This window comes from Bicyclus anynana, chromosome 26 (genome assembly GCF_947172395.1).
Source record: "Bicyclus anynana chromosome 26, ilBicAnyn1.1, whole genome shotgun sequence".
In the NCBI taxonomy this organism is placed as follows: Eukaryota; Metazoa; Arthropoda; class Insecta; order Lepidoptera; family Nymphalidae; genus Bicyclus; species Bicyclus anynana.
Genome location: NC_069108.1, coordinates 5,605,544 through 5,626,538, shown reverse-complemented (window position 1 = coordinate 5,626,538; position 20,995 = coordinate 5,605,544). Strand labels below are relative to the sequence as shown.

The 20,995-nt window shown below is 36.0% G+C and overlaps 1 protein-coding gene across 1 annotated transcript in view; it reads right to left on the bottom strand.

Moving 5' to 3' along the window:
* Window positions 1–20,995, bottom strand: part of LOC112054577 (ATP-citrate synthase) — a 77,797-nt gene that overhangs the window by 42,096 nt on the left and 14,706 nt on the right. The window lies entirely within an intron of this gene.

Here is a 20,995-nt window from a genome sequence, read left to right as displayed (position 1 = left end):
TCGTTCCCGCCAAGTGATCGCTACCCCTCTCTAAATCCCTACTCATTACGAAACAAGTCGCGCCACCTAGCGTCGGCACGAGCCAACACGAAACCGAGCGACGTCATATCCGCCCCAGACTACTATTTCCAACAATATAGAAATTTCAAATAGGAATAGGGGCACAAGTCGATTTGTGCCCCTATTCCGTGGTGCTGTTTTTTAACTTAACAACAATCTAGTAGTATTATATCGATGGCCGAAATACAATATCATATTTCAATACATTAAAGTCTTTGACCGCGTCAGTAAATATACAAAATAAACATGAATAATTTATATTAGGCCGCGTTCAACGATCTGTAAATTGATTATTATAATATGTAATTATTTATATGAGTTTTATTAACAAGACATTACTATAATGTTTAGTAGCAGTTTGTAGCCTTTGGAACCAAGTTTTGACGATGAAACGACTTTAAAATTGCTTCTGGTCGTATATCCTGTCTATAAGACGACCTTTAATAGAGTATTTTTCAGAAGGGTTATTATGTATCTCAGTGTAATTCAAATAATTAGTCACTACATCGTTTTTCGTCGTATTTTCGTTTTTGCAATCATCTAAAATTGTGTTTTCAACGAAATGACATAATTATGGTCATTTAACGTAAACTGGCATTACTATAGTACCTAGTGGCAGTAACAAGTAATAACTATTTTAACAAAAAAGGGTATTTACGTAATTTCGTTGAAATACACATGTTAGACGATCGTAAAAACAAAAAAATCACTGCCACTTTATGAAAATGGCGCAGTCAAGGTCATTTCGGTGAAATAACTATGTTAGATGATAACAAAAGTAATAACCCTGTGATGTATTAATTCAAGCCATGTCAGAATATCATAATGATAAAGGATTTCAGACAGTGTTCTTTCATGTAACCCTTGAAACGGCTTAAATAACCGACACCGGTTTAGCACCGCCTTCAAACTGATCAGTAGATAGAACATAATACGATGTTATATCGGTAAGTTTTATGTTATTGAAGTCGGTTGAATTTTTTGGAACGAAGTTCCTTATCGCGCTTTGCGAAAGGGGGTTACACGGAAAAAATTAAGACCAAAAAGTTGTAACGACACTTTTTACCCGACTGCGTAAGAAGGAGGGTAATGTTTTTGCTATAGTTGGAAGCCGTGACCTGAAGACAACTGGTGAGCTCTAAGGTCCTCAATCCTCCTGGTTGAAATACAGTTATTTTTGTACAAATGCATAAATTTTCTTTACTATGTAACGACTAATGAACGATGTATGCAGTAAGAATATACAAGGTCACATGTGCATTGTAGTCACCTCAGTGGCAAAGATCGAGGGTCAAGATATAATGGTCTAAGATCCGACATTCGAAATATATTCCCTCATCTGTTATTTATCTACAGGAAGAAATTTTTTCAAGTACGGATATTTTTATATTTTGTACATAAACAAAATTTAATGAACACGTATTTTTTCTTTTTTTTTTTAACTCAACAATAACAAAGTTATCGTTAGCTAAAGTTTAAACATTTAAACAGAATTTGAGGGTCACCCTATCGCTGTACTAAGTAATAGCACAGTAATAGGCAACTACAAAATCAGCTGGTAGGTACTATTATAGGTTAGCGAGCGCCCGCGCCGAGGGCCGTTGACCTTTCTACGTTTATTTTTGTACCTATTATTTTTTATAATAATTAAAGGTCGTCACTTTTGAGTTGAGTATCGATTTTTCCTTCATACTTTATTGGGCTTAGGACCATCAATAATGCGTAGTAATAATAAAAATTATAAACTTTCGATTGGAATAATGAAATACAAATGATGATTATTATTACGCAAACTTTTGCATTAAAGGATGATTCGACTTAAATGCGCAAGCGACGGCAGATTGTCTGTCACTGGTCGCCCATCGGCAATTCGGCAGGCGTCCTCAGGGATTTTTCGATCCCCTCACCCCTGCCACCCCCGTCAGCCGAAGCCGAAGCGATATGACTACTGCCGGTATTTCTTTGTCGGCGTCATACAAAGTGCCGCCAGCAGTTGCGCAGTTTGTTTGGGAATGTGTCCATTATTTTGTTATTTCTGAGACATAAATTGAAAAAAAAAATTACATAAAATGTATCGAACTGTTTGTAGATTTATGTTCTATTAATGATACAGAACCACGAAAAAAAATGTCCGCACTAAAGTCCGAATCACCCTGTATATCTATACTAATATTATAAAGAGGTAAAGTTTGTAAGTTTGTCACATTTTTTAAATGGGGTAATCTTCGAAACTACTGGTCCGATTTCAAAAATTCTTTCACCAGTAGAATGCTACATTATCGGGGAGAGATAATATTATATTTTATATTAGTATGATATATATTCGCCGAGTTAACACAGCATGCAAAATAGTATGTGAAATAGAGGTTGAAAATTGACATCGATTTTTACGAAGTCGCGGGCGTCCGCTAGTTAGTGATAAGTATTATATGATAAATAATGTCCATAGAGACACATTGCAAATACGTTGTCTAATAAATTCGGCCTAAACACTTTTTTTTATACAAAATCTAGGAAACCATGTACTAGATCAAAGGCAAAAAATACAGTCAAATTAAGCATAAAATAAGCTTTCATTTGACAAATACGACTAAATAACTTATGAGAGTATTGAGATTACATAACTGTTTATATCTTGCAACTCTTCAGTTGCAGTGTGAAAGCAGGCAACCTTTCCTTTTTAAATTATGTTGGGTATATTTTTAACTAGTGTACGATTTTTATTAAATAAACAGAGAATAGATTGAATAAATTTCATAAAAAAATTCATTTAGCAGGCGCAATTTTACTGGGCAACCTATTTTCAATGTGTCAATGTGATTATTATCTATCATGTATTTGTTATACCAAATAAATAACAGATGAGGTTATATATTACTTATACCGGATCTCGTACTATAAAAATATGTAGTTTTTTACTACAATTATATATCGTTACTTAGCTAGCTAGTTGATCTAGTCAAGCTTCGCTTTGACGTATTCAACTTGACAATTTCACCCCGTTTTTTTAGTTAACCAAAACGAGGGGTTATAAGTTTGACGTGTCTATATATCTATATGGCTCCATAACTCCCGAACGGATGAAGCGAAATCAATTTATATGCGCGATTATTATGTGCGAGTGTTCTCAGTGTTTTTGACGGCCTCCGTGGCGCAGTGGTATGCGCGGTGGATTTACAAGACGGAGGTCCTGGGTTCGATCCCCAGCTGGGCAGATTGAGATTTTCTCAATTTGTCCACGTCTGGCTGGTGGGAGGCTTCGGCCGTGGCTAGTTACCACCCTACCGGAAAAAAAAAAAAAAAAAAAAAAAAAACATGTTTGATGAAAATCGGTTGAGCCGTTTAAAAATTCTGGGAGTTAAAAGGGGGAAAGAATAACCGAATGTCTGCAAATATAATCGAGTGCGGTCTCAAATGAAAGCGCACTGAAAGAGAAAATTGATGACTTGATCGAGAGTGTAATTAATAATTTCACGACCTTCGGGGGTTTTCAAAATTTTCAATTTTATGTTATTTTCGAAATCGGTTCAGTAAATCTATATAATTAAATCGTACCTACTATGTTTTACTTTTCATTCATATCAAAAACTCAAAATCGCAAAAACCATACAATTCTACGAAAAATAACAAAAAAGCGTAACCAACGAGTAAAGTACAATAGTAAAATCTTTACCATATATTAAAAAAAAAATTAATATTTTTTATATAAATATTACCTATTATAATATTAGTAAAATTATTACTGATATTATAATAGGTAATCTTTAGATATAATGAACATCTCAAAAACTCAAAATCGCAAAAACCACCATACACTTCTAAAAAAAATTTAAAAGAAAAATAACAAAAAAATACGTAACCAACTTGTTTTAAATGAAAAAAATATACTATACTAATATTATAAGAAGTAAAGTTTTTCGTATTGTAGGGGTTAATCTTTAGATATAATGAACCGTTTTAAAAAATAATCACCACTGAAAGCCACGTTATTTGCGAGTGTCATAGAAAGAAAGAAGAAAGAAAGAAAAAAGCTTTATTAGTGAATTATGCCACACAACACAATTTGTTCTATAACAATATCCTGCGATGTGTGGCACAACCCAGTAAACGGATCCAACTCAGCATAATGCTACATACTCTTTAAATAAAAAGAGCATGCAGCGCTGGTTTTCAGTTGGAACCGTTGACCAGATGCCGCCACAAACACAGCACACAACAACCTTATTAACTAAAATAAACAATAATAATAACTTAAACTTAAAATAGTACATTACAATTAACTAAAATAAAAAGGGAAAGACAATAAAATACCATACTAAAGAATAACAACGTGAGAAGAAAAAATATTAAAAATAAAATTATATCATATATACAAAGGTATTTACAAATTTATGCAATTCTTATACAGAATTTACAGTTATTTACCTATAAGAAAGAAAACTCCGCCACATGATAGGTTATGTTTTATCCCCGTATTCCCTCGGGAACGGTTACTAAGCAGATGAAACCGCGGGGCGACTGCTAGTAGTGAATATAAAAACATTCGCTGTTTATCTCAAACCGCAAGAAATTACAGTACCTACTATTATGTCCAAAAAATATATTAATCATGATTATAGATTGTATCTCAAAGTAATTAACTCGCGGCAGTATTATAATAGTCGTGATAGCCTACTGGATATGACCTATGCCGCCGAATCCGGAGGTGTTCGAGGTGAGGGTTCGAATCCGGTCCGGGGCATGCACCTCCAACTTTTCAGTTGTGTGCATTTTAAGAAATTAAATATCACGTGTGTCAAACGGTGAAGGAAAACGTCGTGAGGAAACCTGCATACCAGAGAATTTTCTTAATTATCTGCGTGTGTGAAGTCTGCCAATCCGTATTGGGCCGGCGTAGTGGACTTTTGGCCTAACCCCTCTCAATCTGAGAGAAGACTCGAGCTCAGCAGTGAGCCAAATATGGCTTGGTGATGAGTATTATAATTAATCGAGAGCTTGGAATTTCAATACCTATGTCCAAAGACGGCCTCCGTGGCGCAGTGGTATGCGCGGTAGATAAACAAGACGGAGGTCCTGGGTTCGACCCGGTTCGATTTTTAATTAGTCGAGGTCTGGCTGGTGGGAGGTTTCGGCCGTGGCTAGCCACCACCCTACCTACAAAGACGTACGGTACGACGTCGAGCAGAAACCGAAATGGATGTGGATTTTCGTCCTACTCCTAACAAGTTAGCCCGCTTCCATCTTAGATTGCATCATCACTTACCAACAGGTGAGATTGTAGTCAAGAGCTAAAAAAAAAGTACTTACTAGAGCTTTTTGAGACAGCCCTTTCGGAGAAGTACTTCTATGCTTATATTTAGTCTCCTGTCAATGAGCAATGCTGTATTCCGACTAACCTTCGGTTAGAAATCAAAGTCAAGTTCAAATTCATTTATTTCAAACTAGCGGACCCAGTCAAGCTTCGCATTGACTTATGTGCACTTCTTCCTTATCCCTTCCCTACCCTACCCCTAACGTTTGTACAGGAAATAGAAAAGGGTTGTTTGTATGGCTTTCCCGGTAATTGTTCTAATTTTTTTCTTACCTTTAAAATCTTCCCTATACCACCACGAACATTTCAAGACCAAGATAAAATAAATCCATCCAGCCGTTTCGAGTTTTAGCGAGACTAACGAAGAGCAATTAATTTTAGATTAAGCTTAGTATATCATATTTATTGCCTTTTGATTATATATTAATCAAAGTTTATTGCAAATTAAGCTTAGCTAAGTCAAGTCACAGTAGATATAACAAGCAGTATAATAACTCGGCCGTATTTTTGAAATAAATACCTACAGCCGCGCGCTCCGTAAACATGTGATAGGGCTGTCCGCTTGCAGCATTTTAATTACATTTGCCAACTTTGTGTTTCCATTTAGTTTTGTGATTGTAAATATACTTTTTTTTTAAATAAACAAATAAAATACTTTGTAAATTGTAGTAAAATAGGAAGTGATCAATAAAATGCGTGTTGTTTTTTGATTGGTAGATTTAAATAAGGCTGATACTAATTAATGATCTTGAAGGACCTTCATATATTTATTTTGGTGAAGCCATCTAGGTATTACCACCACACTAGCACATTATGTTAGCACTTTAATCCCTTATGTAATAACACACACAATAGAATAAACGATAAAAAATTGATCCTGACCGGGTTCGCTAGTTTACTAAAAAAATCTGGATAGGTATATTAATATCAGCCGGCTCTTTACTCTTTTTATTCAAATACATTAAAGTATGAGCAGATGTTGTTAAATTCAAACAACTTCTTTACTTAACTTCTTTATGACATTAAAATACAGGTATACAAAACATATATGTCATAAGATTTAAATCTATGTATTACATAATAATCAAAGAAAACAACCTAAATGAAGAAGTAAATAAATAATTATTTAATAATATTATATTACCGTTTTCGTCATTTACCTATTTACACAATTTTATTATTTAAGCATTTATTTATATATTTTTTTTAAATTATGCCTTTAGAATACAAAATATTAATCAAACTTTATAAAAATAATAGCCCACGAGATGCGAGGCTTTTTTTCCTAGTCGTCATAATTAAAAATCCAATACACTGTGCGTTCGTCACCGCGGCACAGTCGCGACTGCCTTCACCCTACGATCACCCCACGTTCGGGGTGCGTAGGTATAGCTCGCGTTTCGACCTCTAGTATGAAGTCATCCTACTGGTTATACTGTGGTCAAGTTATGTCATTAATGGTGATAATTAAATACGAAAATCGAATACAGAAACGATTTTTTAAGGTGCATCAAACGGATTTTTAATTTTGCGATAAATAAAATGCGTTCGATGCTATCCGAATGATGCGGATCAGTGGACTCACTAATATGACTTTCTATACAATAATTTTTTTTTAATCTTTACTAGTTAGCCCTTGACTACAATCTAACTTGATGGTAAGTGATGATGCAATCTAAGATGGCAGCGGGCTAACTTGTTACGAGGAGGATGAAAATCCACACTCCTTTCGGTTTCTACACGACATCGTATCGGAACAATAAATCGCTTGGCTCTACGTCTTTGCCGGTAGGGTGCTAACGCCACGACTGAAGCCTGCCACCATCCAGACCAATGGACCAATTAATAAAATCTCAATCTGCCCAGCCGGGGATCGAACCCAGGACCTCCGTTTTGTAAATCCACTGCGCATACCACTGCGCCACGGAGGTCGTTAAAACGCAACAAAAGTACGTATCGGATACATCGCATCAAACGGATTTTTAATTTTGCGGTAGAGAAAATACGTTCGATGCTATGAGTACGATGCAGATCAATGGACGCAGTTATATGCAATTCTATAAAAAGAAAAAAATACTAAACTCCATTCGATACGTACGATGCGGATCTGTGCATAAATGTATTGCAAATATGCAGGATTCCGAGACGGTAAAAAAAAAATAAAAGTATTTCAAAATTCGAATGCGCAAGCGTGTTTACGGTTTACCGCGAACGCGCGGCAGACGCCGGAGACACGTGATTGGTCGAGGAAGATGGTGTGGTATCGCGTGATGGCCGCCGGAGCGCCGGACCGCGAGTGACGTCATCGCGGGCTAAGGTACGCGGCACATACGGGTTTGAGTAAAGGTAAGCAGTGTCATAATGGGGATGATGACTAGATTTGAATATATTGATTTTTATGATACATTCGGGTAAATAGGGTCAATGTTAACTAATTTATACATAAAAAGCAAAGATTGTCCGGATATTTGCAAAATAAATGAGATTATAAAATTTCAAAATGTATTAAAAATCTTTTATCGTACGAAAGTAATCATAGCAGATACCCTGTTACTTTTACAAAATTGCTTTACTATTAGCATACATTTATATACAATTTTAAAAACATTCATCATCCCTAACTAACTAACTATATGGGTCAATGGCCTGAAATAAACAGATTTTATTTTATTTTTTATTTTTATTTATTTATAAAAAAAATAATAATATAATAATAATAATAATACATTAATTGAATAAGGGCACAGTATGTCGGATATTCTGTACATACATCTCACAAATATAAAATATCTAATTACATACATATATAGATTAAATTAAAAATAAATAATTTTAGTAATTTTCGTCAGACATTCTGAACATACATTTAACAAATATAAAATATCTAATAACCTATATAGATTAAATTAAAAATAAATAATTTTAGTAATTTTCGTCGGATGTTCTGTACATACTTAAAGACTAAAAAATTGAGGAGTAGAAGGTTAGCTTGGTATGGACATGTAATACGTAGGAAGGAAAGTCATATTAGTAGAAAAATGTTGAATGTGCAAGTGGAAGGACATAAGAGGAGAGGAAGGCCAAAGAAGAGATGGTTGGATTGTGTGAAAGAGGACATGTGTGTAAAAGGAGTGGATGATGAGTTGACGAGTAATAGAGACGAATGGAAATGATTGACATATTTTTCCGACCCCACTTAAATGGGATAAGGGTAAGGAGATGATGATTCTGTACATACTTACATCTCACAAATGTAAAATATCCAATAACATATTTAGATTAATATTAAAATAAATAATTTAGGTAATTTTTGAAGGCTAACAATCAACACCAAAATTCCAATTAAAAAAATTCCAATGTTACAAACTACTAATTTAATTTAATAAGTAAGATGAAAATGTCACCTACTAATATACTAACAATATATGGATTTGTAATTCTGAAATAAAATAAATTATTATTAATTATTATTATTATTATTAAAATGTAACACAATAGTTAATTTTACAAATTACACACTGGTTAGGAAAATAACTAGTTTTTTTTTAATTCCTGGAAATTTTGAAATTTTCAGACATGTGCCCATTTCGAAATTTCATATTCAATTAAACATTCCCTTAATATGAAACACCTATGCCAGTTGTTCCACACTTTCAATTTTATCACCCCTATGAACAGGGTAACAACTGTTTTTTACCCAAATCACCCCCCCAATACTTTTTACACCGATATTCCTTTTCAAATATGTAGTAAGAAAGTTGCCTTTTTTACTACCTACATATTATTTTAAAATTTCATTTTAACCTGTGTACTTTTTATGGATAAAAGAAAACTTCTTATTTTCTTTCACATATATCTTCTCCCTAAAACCACAGTCATATATAAGACACTCACAAATAACGTGACTTTCTAGTGGTAAAAGAGTTTTCACAATCGATTCAGTAGATCCAGACAGACCCATACAATACCAAAACTTTACCTCTCTATAATATTAGTATAGAATAAAAGTATTAGTATAGACATAGTATAGAAGTATAGTATGTACTTCTATAGTATAATATATTTATTTTACGTCACTGATTTAATAATAGCGCTTTACAAAGTAATAGACAGAGAGCCAGCGACCGCCAGACCTTCGTAATTTTATAAACGCTGAAAGTTTGTCAGCTCATGCTACTACCATAAGTAAATACAATAGCCAATAGGATATTTGGCTCATATCAAATTTAATATAAATAATATTAATTTCGTGTAAAAGTTTGTCAGCTCATGCTACTACCATCTTCTATAATATAAAAATGAATCGCAAAATGCGTTGGTAAGCGCATAACTCAACAACGCCTGGACCAATTTGGTCAATTCTTTTTGTTTAAAATGTTTGTTAAAGTTCTAGGATGGTTTTTACGGCGAGAAAAATTCGAATAATTGCTGGAAAAACCATAAAAATAAGCCCTTTTCTTTTTCCCATACCATTGTTTTCTAACTAAAACGTAGTCAATTTGAGCTTTATTGTGAGGTAGGGTATGGTAGGGTGGGTTAGGGTAGATAGTTGAAAGTTTACATCGAGATTCACGCGGACGAAGTCGCGGGCGTCCGCTAGTAAGTAAATACAATAGCCAATAGGATAGTTGGCTCATATCAAATTTAATATAAATAATATTAATTTCGTGTAGTAGTAGACCGATTGAGATTTTCTTAATTAGTCCAGGTCTGGCTGGTGGGAGGCTTTGGCCGTGGCTAGTTACCACCCTACCGACAAAGACGTACCGCAAAGCGATTTAGCGTTCCAGTACGACGTCGTGTAGAAACCGAAAGGGGTGTGGATTTCATTTTCCTCCTAACAAGTTAGTCCGCTTCCATCTTAGATTGCATCATCACTTACCAGTGAGATTGTAGTCAAGGGCTAACTTGTAAAAAATATAAAAAAAAGCTCCATAATTGGCTACCGCACTTACTTATGGTAAGAGCATGAGTTGACAAACTTTCAGCTTTTATGAAATGACGAAGGTCTGGAGTTCACTGGCTCTTAGTCTATAATATACTCGTAAGTAAAGTGTGACGTTGACCTAAGATCACAGGTGTTTGCACTATGCAAATAAAAACCGACCGTTGGAGGTCCATGCAAGAGGCATGTCCAGCAGTGGACGTCTATCGGCTGATGATGATGATTTTTTTTTATTCTCTACAAGTTAGCCCTTACTACAATCCCACCTGATGGTAAGTGATGATGTAATCTAAGATGGAAGCGGGCTAACTTGTTAAGAGTAGGATGAAATCCACACTCCTTTCGGTTTCTACACGACATCGTACCGGAACGCCAAATCGCTTTGCGGTACGTCTTTGTCGGTAGGGTGGTAACTTGCCACGGTTGAAGCCTCCCACCAGCCAGACCTGGACCAATTAATAAAACCTCAATCTGCCCAGCCAGGGATCGAACCCAGGACCTCCGTCTTGTAAATCCACCGCACATACTGCGCCACGGAGGCCGTCAATAGTGATGATGATGATGATGATGATGATGATGATGATGATTGATGATGAAGATTGGAAGAGGATTTTTTCTTTTTGTACAATCTGTACGTATAGAACCTAGTTTAAAGCCTTATGCACACCACTGATTCCGAAGGGGTTGGGTTAGATCGAGGGGTTGTCTTTTATCAAGTTATTTCAGTCACGAGCACTACTAAGAGGGTCAAAACTCTTGATCGCAACTGGGGCATCTCTTCAGACTATTTTAAGCGACTGTCCAAAATAAACTAAGCTAAAAGTCTTCATTAAAAATATTCTCTTATAAAAAGAGGCCTACAGTAGGCTTATAAAGCTACTAAAGTCAATACAAGTCCGTTAAATATAACGTAGCCGTGATAGCCCAGTGGATATGACCTCTGCCTTCGATTCCGGAAAGTGTGGGTTCGAATCCGGTCAGGGGCGTGCACCTCCAACTTTTCAGTTGTGTGCATTTTAAGAAATTAAATATCACGTGTCTAACGGTGAAGGAAAACATCGTGAGGAAACCTGCATACCAGAGAATTTTCTTAATTCTCTGCGTGTGTACAGTCTGCCAATCCGCATTGGGCCAGCGTGGTGGACTATTGGCCTAACCCCTCTCATTCTGAGAGGAGACTCGAGCTCAGCAGTGAGCCGAATATGGGTTGATAACGACGAAATATAACGTAACATCCACGGATCAATAAATAGGGTAGTTGACAAACGATACTGTAGATGTGTTACCAGGTCATGAAAAATCAGGCGCTCAAAAGAGGAAATTTCCGCATCTCAATGTTACTAGTGGTCAACAAAGATCGTTATTTAAACAAATAATTTTAACGCGTTAGATCGTTGATCAGACAGAGTGACAACGCCATTGAGTCAAGTCCCTATCTAATTCATCTAAGACTTCAAACAACGGTATCTTCATAACAGTGGCGTTCGCTTCATAGATTGAAAAATGTATACCCTGATGAGTCATTGCAAACCTGTATTGGCGAAGGAATTTTCTGTATTGTGCAATTTGTATGATGCCTATTCTAGTCAAGAGCTCTATGAACGCCACTACGTTCAGAAGGGTAAATGGGACTTAATAAGGAGAGAGACATGACCCTACAGCAGTGGCGTGCATAAGGTTTTTAACTAGGGTATGCACTATAATTGTACAAAATAGAAAATTTCACCTCCATATCAGGTACGTAATGATTCCTCAGGGCATGCATTGCGTTTATGCATCTATGAAGTGCACGCCACTGGCCAAGGTTGATTTGAAGTAGCCAAAAAAGTCTGTTTTTTTTTTTCATAATAACTACTAAATTACTATTAGAGATAACGTTATCTATATATTGATATAATAATAACCTATTGTACTGATAACAATTGACAATAAATTTTAATGAACATTTTTATTGCATCCGTGTACAGATTTAAAATTGATTGAAAACATTACGCACTGTTGTCATCGATATAAATCGTTAGATGGGCCCCTCCATACTAAAGAGCGCACAATTTTATGTCATTACCCAAAGACGTGCACACACATCTCATCATAGTCCGTAACAAGCGCATGCTGTGAGTGGACGTGGACTGAAAAAAATATTTACTGTTTTTTTTTATTTTAATCCCTTAATTATGCCTTCGAGTTCATTTTGGAAATGTAAAAACATAAGCCACAGAATAAAGAGAAATGTGTTACGAGTGATGACGTACTCAATGTGCGAAACCAATGACAATTCCGCGACACTTTGAGGCCCATCTAACGATCTACGATCGACGACTGTTGTGATGTGACGTGTAGCAGCGATAGTGATTGTACCATTATTTTGTGGTAGAGGAAACATCTCGAGCAGGTCCCAGGACTTGTGACCTTAGGAGTAGGTTTAAGGGATCCCCTTAGACTGCATCAACACTTACCTTCCCTGCCCGACATGTTCTTAGAGGAAACATCTCGAGCAGGTCCCAGGACTTGTGACCTTAGGAGTAGGTTTAAGGGATCCCATTAGGATGCATCGACACTCACCTTCCCTGCCCGACATGTTCTCTATGCCCTAAAATCACTGACGTGACTGGCAGCGTTAATGCTGTCTACGCTGCATAACAAACAACTGAGTAGGTTTAAAGGATCGTTTCAAAATGTATAAATACTCACCTTCCCTAGCTGATATGTTCTCCACTAAACAGTTTATGATCAATAAAAACAACACAAAAAATTATTGCAGAAAATCACTAACGTGACTGGCAGCGTTAACGCTGTCTACGCTGCCTAACAAACAACTGAGTAGGTTTAAAGGATCGTTTCATAATGCATAAATACTCACCTTCCCTGCCCGACATATTCTCTACTAAACAATTTATGATAAACAATAATGACAACACAAAAAAATATTGTACAAAATAACTACCTCCACTGGCAGTGTGACGGTGTCCACGCTGCCTAACAAACAACTGAGCTGAAGTCATCAAATACTATGTCTTATTTAAATCAACGGTGATATTAAGTTATTTAAACAAATAATACCTAAATATTGTCTACAATGTCGAGTTGTGTGTTCAGGAAGTGTAAAAACTATATATTTATACATAAATATATAATGTAAGTAAAAACAAAATTGTGCATGTGTGTGCTCAGTGGGATAGCTAAATAAATTCGGATCACTTTTTACGGTGATTTTGTACACACGTAACATATCTATACTTACATATTATGTTATCTGTGTCTATAGTAAAGCAAACACGCCATTTCTATTACTTTATCTATGGTAGCGATGTACTAATTTGCGCTCGAGTGTACCAACCACCAATGTAGGTCATCGACCTCCAGCGATAACCGCGAAGGTGAATGCGTGACCGTGATCTTGATGCTTATTTGATTGCCCACTGTACCTAACATTACTGACAGAAAATATGTATTTAATGTTCCGTGACATTACCTATAGCCCAGTGGGTGATGGAGGGTGTGGGTTCGATTCCGATCCGAGGCATGCAACCAATCCAACTTTTCAGTTGTGTGCATTTTAAGAAATTAAATATCACGTGTCTCACACGGTGAAGGAAAACATCGTGAGGAATATTATTTTGAATATCTGTATAGAAGAATATTATTTTGTCTGCCACGGCACGTGTCTGGCACGCTAAATGTCTGTACATATAAACGGACCTTAAAAGTTTCACGGTGCGTGTAAAAGGAGGTAACCTTGCGCGTTGTCAAACTGCTCGGGTAACAGTGGACCCTTTCACCGGAACCAATTTTGACCCACTTAATATGTAAGGCCGAAAATGAGCCTTAGCCGATAATCTATATATAGATGAATATAGCCTTTAATCTAAGTATAGACGAAGTTCGAGTTAGATAGTTTTCGACCTAGAATTTACGATCTTTGATCAATTTCAACCAACGAAAACAGAGAGAAGTTTTAACAATTCGACATGTATATATATTTTTTTATGTATGAACTTTTTACTGAATAGTTAATATTTTTACTGAATAGATTTTAATATTTTTTTTTATTTAGAAAGGGAAGAAATATAATTCGAATTAGGTCCCATATAAATTTTATAATGTTATTTTTCCCTTTTTAGTTTCGTCGGTACGTAAATGTTCTGAAGTCTGTTGTCTTTAAAAAAAAATATAACGATCCATTATAGGGCCTTACCTCCTTTTATAGGAGAGGTGGTTTGGAGATTTAGACCCACCACGCTGCTTCATTGTGGGTTGGCGGTAAAGAAAATAAGCCTGGCCAATGTCCTGCAGTGGACGTCAATCGGCTAATATGATGATGATGATGTTGCATAATATTTCATAATCCAAAAAAATATAGTGGATAAAAAGCCGTGATAGCCCAGTGGGTTTGGGTTCGAATCCGGTCCGGGGCATGGACATCCAACACAGATATGTGAATATTAAGAAATTACCTAAATATCACGTGTCTCAAACGGTGAAGGAAAAACATCGTGAGGAAACCTGCATACCAGAGAATTTTCCTAATTCTCTGCGTGTGTGAAGTCTGCCAATCCGCATTGGGCCAGCGTGGTGGACTATTGGCCTAACCCCTCTCATTCTGAGAGCAGACTAGAGCTCAGCAGCTAGCCAAATATGGGTCGATATTGATTACAAAGACGCCGCTCGGTTTCACCCGCGTGGTTCCCGTTCCCGTAGGAATATAATATAGCCTATAGCACTCAGGGACAGTGTAGTTTCACAACAGTGAAAGAATTTTCAAAATCGATCCAGTAGTTTCAAAGAATCAAATCTTTCCGCCTTATAATATTATTATAAATGCGAAAAGTCACGAAATCTCAAAAACTGTTTGACGTACAAAGATGAAATTTGGCAGGGAGGTAGTTTATAGATAGTAGAGCTCCGCTAAGAACGGGTTTTGCGAAAGGGCTGGATTTAGGAGGTATAAAAAGATATGGCAAACATTCTTACTTTACCTAATCATTTTGACGGCCTTCGTGGCGCAGTGGTAAGCGCGGTGGATTTACAAGACGGAGGTCCTGTGTTCATCCCCGGCTGGGCCGATTGAGGTTTTCTTAATTGGTCCAGGTCTGGCTGGTGGGAGGCTTCGGCCGTGGCTAGTTACCACCCTACGACACTACCCTTTGTCTATCGACAAAGACGTACCGCCAAGCGATTTACGTTCCGGTACGATGTCGTGAAGAAATCGAAAGGGATGTGGATTTTCATCCTCCTCTTAACAAGTTAGTCCGCTTCCAACTTAGATTGCATCGGCACTTACCAACAGGTGAGATTGCAGTCAAGGGCTAACTTGTAAAGAATAAAAAAAAAAACATTCTTAAAATACCCCCACGCGATTTAGCAACATGAAGAATAAAATACAATAGGTAATTCATTAGGTAATAGTTAATTTAAATGTTAATTAGATTTGCACGCAATTTATGCAATTAGTGAAACTGTTTTACTACGTTTATCTTAATGGAATAATGCTGATACCTTCACGCGTCACGAATATGGCACGAGATCCGTTATTATAAATATACAGGGTGCTCGGGAGTTTCACACTAATATTTATTATAGGACTCAAAAGTGATTACAAATATAAGAAAACTAATGTCGAGCAAAGGTTATGATTCACAACACTTGTCAGGACAATTTAATTAACAAATCAAACTGTAACCAAAATAAGACCCTAGAATGGCAGAGAATGACCTTGAGTCGAGTCACGCACTTGTGAACGATGTATGTAGGGTTATAGGATCCTTTGACTGATATCAAACACTCCCCTTTTCCACTCAAGTCACTCTCCCCGACTATCCCAAGTAACCCATAAAGAATTACACAACAAGAGATGTGGACGGCTCGAACGCCACGAGCACACTGAAGCCAACACGAGATCGAGCGACGTCACATCCGTCACAGACTACTATTTCCAACACTAAACGGCGATAACATATTATAAAGGCGAAAGTTTGTGTGTGTGTAAGTATGTTTGTTTCACTTTTACGCTGCGGCTACCGAAGTGATTTGGCTGAAATTTGGAATGGAAATGGATTTTACTCTGGATTAACACATAGGCTACTTTTCATCCCGGGAAATCCATGGTTCCCGCGGGATTTGTGAAAAACTGAATTCCACGCGGACGAAGTCGCGGAGGTCCACTATTTTCCCATAACTTCAAGGTGTTGACGAGTCCACTTATAGGAGCCGAACTGCTTAAATAATATTTTTTCAACTAAAAAAAAAACTTTTCATGTTCTCATACAGAGTAATTCAAATAATTCCGACTATCCATGTAACACACGCCTTTATCTATTCTTGCATTTTAAAATTTGGCTACGTCATCAATAAAAGGATGCGTATAAGGAACACATTTTAAGGTCTATTTACGAAAGAAATATTATTTACCCCTAAAATATTAATTTTAGAACACATGTTCCTTGAACATTTTTAATTAATTTTCGGTAAAGAATATAACCCCAGAGTTATGGGAAATACTCCCGAACACCCTGTTATTTATTTGTGATTAGAAAAAAATATTGAAAATTGTGATCAAACAATAAAAAACATATTAAATTTCAACTGAAAATTTTTAGTCAACTTCCCTCGTCTGTTATTAAAAAAAAAAAAAAACGTTTACTAGGTAAAAGAATATACCAAACAGAACTGAAAACGCATAGGTTGCCTCGCCAAAATTTCGATTAAGTAATCGAATATTCTGTGTAACGATGTGATTGTTGGTCTGTGTAAAAATTACACGTGTGTGTATTGCGAAACAAATATACAGGGTGCTCGGGAGTATTTTCCGTAACTCTAGGGTTATATTCTTTATAGGAAAATTAATTAAAATAAAAATGTCTAAGCATGTGTTCTAAAACGAATATTTTCGGAGTAAAAAATATTTATTAGGTAAATAGATCTTAAATTGTGTCCCATAAATCGCATTCTTTTATTATGACCTAGCCAAACTTATAACTGACAAATATCATGAAGCAGCTTACTAGTGATGTGCGGAGTGCCAGTTGCAACATCTCGTCGATATCGACAGTCTAACCACTACGATTACATATTTTAAAATGCAAGGTTAGTTAAAGGCGTGTGTTACATGGATAGTCGGAATTATTTTAATTACTTTGATACTGCATAGGTAACTATTTATTTTTTCAAGTACCCTGTTCCGTAGACTTTCCTATTTCATAGTGTCATCACAAGTATAGACAATGTATAGAATCTTATATGACACAAATCAGGAAATTTGTTCCGACGTCTCCTCACACGCTGTCAGCTGTCGCTTGTCAGACAAGAGCCTTCTTCTTCTTCAAACGCTCAACGCGGCAAGTCGGCGTTCTTCATAGTATCATTACATTCTAAATAAGACAAGTGATTCAAATATTGATGATATCCTATTCATCAATCGTATCGTGCCAGCCATTATTTGAAATTGCCAAGCCTGCAGCTATCTACTAACAGAGGGGTACCCCGGAAAGACGACAGCGCCAGCAATACAAGGTACGTCGAACATTTTTCCTGGTTTCTCCTACATACCCTATATAGTTGTGTGTAGTGTAAAGACACAATATATTTAGTAATGTTAATTCTGTTGCAGAATTAAAGTGCGATACATCTCCATATTTAATTCCTCTATGGTACAAAGCCATATAGGTTAACCAGAGGTTCCCAAAGTATTTTTTCTCATAGACCACTTCCTAATTTGACTAGTTACGGTGGACCCCCTGCTAAATTTCTATTCAAAATTTGACAAAACTGTGATTTTATAGATAGATTCACATATGTTAAGTTGCAGCTGGATCAACAGCCACCACGAAATACAGTTAAAAAATATATAGTAAGAATTGATTACTAAATTAATTAATTAATTGATTGATTGGATACCAAAAAGTCATTAAAATTGTCCAAGCAAAAAGTTATTTCAGCCAACTTTATTTTTTGATATCTAGTCACAGCACAAGGAAACAATCAATTCACTATTATTATATTTAGAAAACTCCCCATTCGGTATTAAACCAGATACATTTTCGTGGACCCCCGTTTACGAATCGTGAACCCCTATTTTTTTGTCACGTCAACGTAGGGTCTACCTGGACCACTTTGGGAAACGATGGGTTAACCAATAGACCAACGGGGGAGTCAATCGACATGACAATACATACTTAATTAGGTAAGTTAGAGTTAATTACTCGTTACTCGATTTACAAGTTAATTATGCAATTAGTAATGGATATCTAACACGCGATCCCAAATCCTACTCTCTTAAAAATCACTAGCAATCCCAGTTAGGGTTGCCAGGTCGCCAAACCTAATAGCCGGACAGACTGGCCAGTTTGGCCGGACATCTGGGTAGAAAGGACGGACACCCTACATTATTGAAGGTTTTGCCTCAGTACTTAAGAGTGTGCAATATGTAATTTGGTGGTTACAAATGGTTCTGACTCTCATATTCTGGAAAAGTTAGGAGCCTGATATTTGGGTAAATGATATTTCAAAGTGTTAGCTTCGTTATGATAATACAAAATACACAGTATGTAAAACTTTTCTCGATAGTTTATTTTTTTGAAAAATACATGTTTCGCTCACATTTTGCTTTCAATCTCAGGAAAAGCAAACTTATTTTCTTAAATATTTGTTTTGTATAGAAAATTAGGTATATATCTTGAACATGGCTTTTCGTTATGATGTTTAATTTACTTGCAATTAGGTAAAAATGGTTTTGGCGCTCACGTCATAAAATTTGCGTCGCGCGTCAATCGCTCCGTGCTTTTTTCACTCACGTGAAAGTTATAATTCGGCGTTTCGTTTGCGCTTCGAATTTTATCCATATCGTACCGACGCGCTGCGCGCTCTTAATAATAGGTACGACAAAAAAAATTGCATGTAAAATCAAGCTTTTTTTATTATTATCATAAATCTTGTTATACTCTAGTGAAATAATGAAATCGAATACCAAATCAGTCTAGTCATCAGAAAAAATTAAATTCTAGATACTTGAAACATTTATCAACATACTAGCGGATGCCCGCGACTTCGTCCGCGTGAAACTCGATGTAAACTTTCAACTACCGCTACCCTACCCCTACCCTACCCCTACCCTACCCCTACCCTACCCCTACCCTACCCCTACCCTTACCCTACCCCTACCCTACCCTACCCCTACCCTACCCCTACCCCGTTTTCTAATTATTATTAATATGAACTTTATACAATAACAATAAAGCTCAAATTGACTACGTTTTAGTTACAAATCATTTGTATGTATAGTTTTTAATTAACAAATAAAATATAAGGGTTGATCGTAGAGGGGTGAAAATTTAGGGTTGTATGTATTTTTGTATGCTGTGTCATAAAATGGTCTTAAACCGTGCCAAGATTCATTTGAATTCATTAAGTATTTTCAGCGTGATGCCTCAAAACACAAAACAGACAAAAAATCAAAAAAAAAAATTTAGCTTCAGTATCGATTATATGTATAATGCCCCCCAACAAAAATTTTCAAAATATCTTCAATGTACAAAATGTATAGAATTCGTATTATAAGTATAAATTCTAGATGGCGCTAGTAGTACTCTATGCCACGGTAACGTTTGTTGTTACAAATGGTATAAGTAAAATCTCAAATAGCTAATAAATGTATAGAATTCGAATTATAAAAATATAGATTTTTATGATGTTTTCGATTTATGGCGAGGAATGATTTGTACGGATACCTCGGTGAGTGAGTAGGGCTCATACTTTTCCGGTTTTTTTAGTCCAACTGAGAGAAGGGAAAAAATCATGCATTTTACGTAAATATAAGTATAATTTTAATTATTTGTTGGCCTTGATAAACCTTATAAGAAAAATGTAAAATATATTTGTATAAAAATGTAAATTATTGGATTGTTATTAATCTTAAATGTTAGTTGCTTTTGACGTTAAGAATTATATTTATTGCAATTTAAAAAAAAAGAACTTTGATACTGCACACTGGCCTTGTATTTTTGTACTTAAGTCTTTTGTTTTTTTTTTCTGGTTTATCCAAGAGAAGGGTTAAAATGTCCAATGTATGATGAATTATTATTATTATTTGTTAATTAATTGTCATTAAAAACGAGTTAAAATTGCGTTTAAAAAAATATCCACAATACTGGAGAAGAGAACTGTGGCCTTGTCATATATGTCATATTTTGGTTTTTTTTCATGGTTTATCCAAGAGGGAGAAGGGAGGCCTTCTAAGTATATAATTTACAATTTATTATTATTTGATAACTGCGGGTAAAAAAGCACTTCGATACTGGAGAGGGACGGCCTCCGTGGCGCAGTGGTATGCGCGCTGGAATTACAAAACGGAGGTCCTGGGTTCGATCTCCAGCTGGGCATATTGAGATTTTCTTAATTGGTCCAGGTCTGGCTGGTGGGAGGCTTTGGCCGTGGCCAGTTACCACCCTACCGGCAAAGACGTACCGCCAAGCGATTTAGCGTTCCGGTACGATGTTGTGTAGAAACCGCAAGGAGTGTGGATTTTCATCCTCCTAACAAGTTAGCCCGCTTCCATCTTAAACTGCATCATTACTTACTATCAGATGAGATTGTAGTGAAGGGCTAACTTGTCAAGAATAAAAAAGAGGGAACTGACAATTTGTAAATATGTATATTTTTTGTTCTCATTTTTTTTTGTTTCACGT